The sequence below is a fragment of the Manihot esculenta genome, chromosome 1, assembly GCF_001659605.2.
Source record: "Manihot esculenta cultivar AM560-2 chromosome 1, M.esculenta_v8, whole genome shotgun sequence".
Taxonomy (NCBI): Eukaryota; Viridiplantae; Streptophyta; class Magnoliopsida; order Malpighiales; family Euphorbiaceae; genus Manihot; species Manihot esculenta.
The window spans coordinates 9,651,436-9,656,099 of NC_035161.2; the positions used below are offsets into that span (position 1 = coordinate 9,651,436).

Genomic DNA, 4,664 nt, shown 5'->3' on the forward strand with positions numbered 1-4,664 from the left:
TAGAACACCCAATAGTGAGTTTACCTAACACTACTATGTTTGATGTGTTGGCTTCCTGCTGTGTCATGGTGAAGATCCATGCTGGAGCTGAAGGACCTTCTCCTTGGGAACCTGCTGAAGAAGAGGCTATCCCTCTCCCTCTACCTTGCCCTCTGCCCTATGATATGGCTAAAGCTGCTGGCTGAGCCATGCTGCCAGAAACCGTCTGTTAGGACTGTGCCATCCTAGCTGCATTGGGACACTCACATGTCATGTGTCCCTCTTGTTCACACCTGTAACAAGCTGTAGTCCCAAACCAACAAAGCTCTTTGTGCGGCTTACCACACCTCACACATCCAAAGCTATCTGAACCAGAGCTTGAACCACTACCCATTGCCAGACCAGACTTCAACCTGTTCTAGAACTTGTTCTTCTTAGTCTTCTTAGTGGATCTACTCCACTTTTTACTTCCCATGGTAGCTGCACTTAGAGAAGAGAGATCAAACCTTCCTGTACTCGAGGTTTTGGAATCCGGTGACTGTGCCACTTGCTGTTTCATTGTTCTCTATATGATGGCACTAGCCTCCATCTTTCTAGCTGCATCCTCTATAGTGTGGACACTACAAAAAAATTGTGAAATTGCGACCAAAATTAGCGACCAAAATTTTTGGTTGCTATATAGCAACCAATCAGCGACCATTCTGCTACTACATGAATAAAATAATATTTTTATTTAATAAAAAGCTCAAAGACCAAATATTGGTCTTTATTTGGTCGCTATTTAGCGACCAAATATTAAATCGTCGCTAAATTTAGTAGGAATTAGTGGCGCGAGATATTTGCGACCATATTTGCAATGAAATTGCGACTATTTTTTGAGTGGGAATATAATGTTATAATTTGCGACCATATTTAGCGACTAATTAGTTTAGTCGCTAAATAGCGACCAATCAGCGACCATTTTATTTTTAAAATTTTAATTTAATTTTTAATTAAATTTTATTTTATTTAAAATTTTAAATTAAGATTAAATATACTGTTAAAATATTTTTTTATAATTTTACGTATATTCTTATTTTTAGTACAATTTATCTTTAAATTATTATTATTGTAAATTAATACAGTATAATATTTTAATACAATAAAACTATATTATTTATCTTTAAAAAAATTATACCATTAAAGACAAAATTAATAAACATATAGTATAAAACATTTTAAATAATATAAACTATAAAAATAAAATCTTAATTGAAAGATAAAAAATAAACCTAAATAAACAAACCTGCTATCAAAAGAACCCTTAAATTCCAACCCTAAATCTCTCTCAACTCTCAAGTTTACTGTCGCCCTCCCCTCCCCCATTCGGCCTCTCCGTCACTCGTCTGGTACAGCCGTGCGCCTCCCGCCGATCGTTCCTCTGCTCCATGCTATCAATGTCATTCTGCGTTCAGTTCCTGCGTCCGCTGGTCTGCTTGCTTATTTGCTCTTCTCCGCCGCTTCCTCTGCTCCAGTCTTGCCATCCGGTGCTGCTCCTCGCCGCATCCTCAGTCACTGCACGATAATCTTTTGAAGGAAGAGGTATTTTATTTTATCATATAATTAAGCTAGTAATTACTTAAATTTTAATCTCATACAGTTGGGTTGTTGCCGGATAACGCACTTGTTGGGTTCGTTTCGTTTGGGACGCAGGCGCAGGTTCATGAATTGGGATTTTCAGATATGCCGAAGGTTTATGTGTTTAGAGGCAACAAGGAGATTTCCAAAGATCAGATTATGGAGCAGTTGGGACTTGGCGTTTCGGGAAGGAGAGCCCCTGTTAGATACCTACAGAAAGGAATGCAAAATGGGTTTCCAATTCTTAGTGTTACTCGCTTCTTATTGCCCGCATCTGAGTGTGAATATACCCTCAGCTCTGTGCGTACTTGGTTCAGTTTGAGTCTAATTTTGAAATTTCAAATTCTAATGTCATGTTTTTGTTGATCGAGTGAAATGGTTTTTTTAATTATTACCAATTTTCTTCTATAGCTTTTGGATGAGTTGCAAACGGATCAATGGCCGGTTGCTCCTGGGAATCGAGCTTCAAGGTGCACAGGAGTGGCCTTAAGCGTGGTTTCAGGATTACTTGGAGCTTGTTTGCCTGGAACTGGCGCCAGGATTATAGCTTTGGTTGGTGGTCCATGCACAGAAGGGCCTGGCACGGTAATGCTTTCTTGTTCCCTATGTTTTAGTTGTTTTTACATTTAACTTGATCTAAATCTTCCCTTTGGTCCTTTCTCTGAAGTTTTGTTTCACTAGATCACATAATTATAAATTAGTTTCCCATTTGGTTGTTATCATGTATTTATGTTATATATAATTCTTCTCAGTGTGTGTTTGTAGCTGTATTTGTTTTACTAAAGAAAATGATGCACTAGATTTTATGGTACAACATTGAGCCATACTTTTATTTCCCATAACTTCTTCTTACTTGAATACGTTTTGCTGAAAACTAGAGTCAACAAAATTCATTTCTCAAGAACTTTTCCCAATTGCAAGGTCCGTGGTTCTCTCTCTAGTTGTCAGTCCCTTGGTGATTCATGGCTTATAATGGGGTATGTTTGTCAATTGAGATATAAAATTCATCTGGAATTTAGTTGAGACACCAATAGACACTATTATGGCTAGACCTATGTTTGACTTCCTGCAAACTTGTGTTGATGAGGAAGGGTAAAACAATATTATATCAGTCTAAAACTTTTTAAAGGTACCAGTTGAGATAATAGTATGAAATCCAAAATCCTTATGGCAAAGTTCTGGAGTTACTTGTTCCTTTGCATTTTTCTTCTAGTTTGTAAGAAATCCATTTTATAGATAAAATTTTAAAGAGTGGATGAAGTGTCATTGCACCTTAGAGCAGGGCAGATTGATGTTGGGGTTCTTTCAAAATTTTGCCTCTTCTTAATTCTTATTTAAAAAATTCAATATAAAGTTTCATGAATTTTTATATTTATTTAAATTATTAAAAATCTTAATGTTTGTGTTAATTTTATTAATTTATCTCTAAAAATTTTTCTCCAAATTTAAGAATTATAATTTTATCAAATTTAATTTTTAAAACTAGTATTAATCAAATATGAAAATAAATTAAATAGTGAAGCCAAAAGGTCTTTTTCTTTTTGTTGCATAAAAATTTGTCTCTATTTGTTTTGTTCCTATAGTCAAAATTTTTAGTTACTGTTTTGTTGTGATCTATTAATCATTATTTTATAACATTAATTAATTTTAATACTATTTCTCAAATAATTAAAACTCTTAAAACTTAGATTTAGTTTTTCTTTAACATTTGGGTTTTGTTAATAACTTAGTGGTGAATGTGCAATCAAGTTTGAATAGAGGATACATTGAAAAAGCCAAACAAAATGTGCAGATTGTTCCAACCCTGTAACAGAAACCTATATCAAATTCATAGGACTATCACAATATTGTGTTTATCTTTTCTAGTTATTTTTGAAATGCGTTTTCTTATTTGTTGCTTATCATTGTTTTCTTGCCCTTCTTTGGTTTCTGGTTAATCCTCTGCTTATTTGTTAATCTGACAGAGGCTTTCTGGAGTATCTTTGCTAATACTAGCAAATAAGCAAGACCTAAAAGGTGCTCTTACACCAGATGAAATTGCTAAGGTACTGATTTAAATATTGTAATTTGTAGGTCATTTTTCTTTCTTGGACCAACTTGAAGTTTGTTGTCCTTTTTCCATGTTATTACTGTGCTGCTCATTGTCCTGGAATATTCACTCTCTCGGTGTAGTTGTGAACTTTAATTTGATATTTGAGCATGTGTGTCAACTTGTGAATCTTGCTTTCTCAATTATGTCATCAGGTGTGTTTGTTTCAACAGCTATTAATGATATTAGGCACGTGTATTCTGTTTCTTCCTATTCTACTTTAAATCCTATTATATTTGATCAGAACGGGGCAAAGAACATTTCATGGTTTAATGATTATGGAAGTCGACTTGATATTAAATATATATATATATAATTTTTTGGTTTCCCTTTTCTTTTCTTCCAAAGTTATTATATCTGATTTATAGCCTTGCTTTCGTCTTTTGAAATTCTAAAATGGAGTCTGCAAAACTTCTGCAGGTACTAAACCTGGAGAATATGGACGAAACCAGGCATTGAAAAATCATGGGCTGTAGCGCATACATAGGGGAGGGGCTGCTTGAGGGATTTGATTGGTTGGTTCAGGACATGATGATACCTTAGGATCTAGTTAACATTAAGCAATAGAGTTAGGGTTTTTTCTATTGGCCCTCTCAGAGAACTGATTAAGGTCCATTTGTACTGTTTTATTAACTATCTTATTGTTGTGCAATTTAGTCAAGCTGTGAATTCGACAAAAAAAAAAAGTCAAGCTGTGAAACTTTTTGGGTCAATAGTATTATTGAAACTTTCAATGGAAAGTTTGAGTCAATATTAGTGACTAATCAGCCACAAAAGCAAATTAAATAACAAATATTTTTTTGATTTTACTATTAATTTGCAATGAAATAACGACCAAATGTTCTTTCCTGAGGCGATTAAATAACAACGAAATAGCGATCAAATTAGCGATCAAAACAGCGATCATTTCGCGATCAAAATTTAGCGACCAAAAAATGATCGCTGATTGGTCGCTATTTTGTAATACTTAATTTGCCAT

At 34.4% G+C, this 4,664-nt stretch overlaps 1 long non-coding RNA gene across 1 annotated transcript; it reads left to right on the top strand.

Annotated features, from left to right (window-relative positions):
- The first annotated feature begins 3,351 nt into the window (after nucleotides 1-3,351).
- On the top strand, nucleotides 3,352-4,422 carry LOC110629446. The gene is made up of 2 exons (XR_002490209.2): nucleotides 3,352-3,641; nucleotides 4,106-4,422. It is a non-coding gene; the product is annotated as an uncharacterized LOC110629446 (long non-coding RNA).
- The last annotated feature ends 242 nt before the right edge of the window (nucleotides 4,423-4,664 follow it).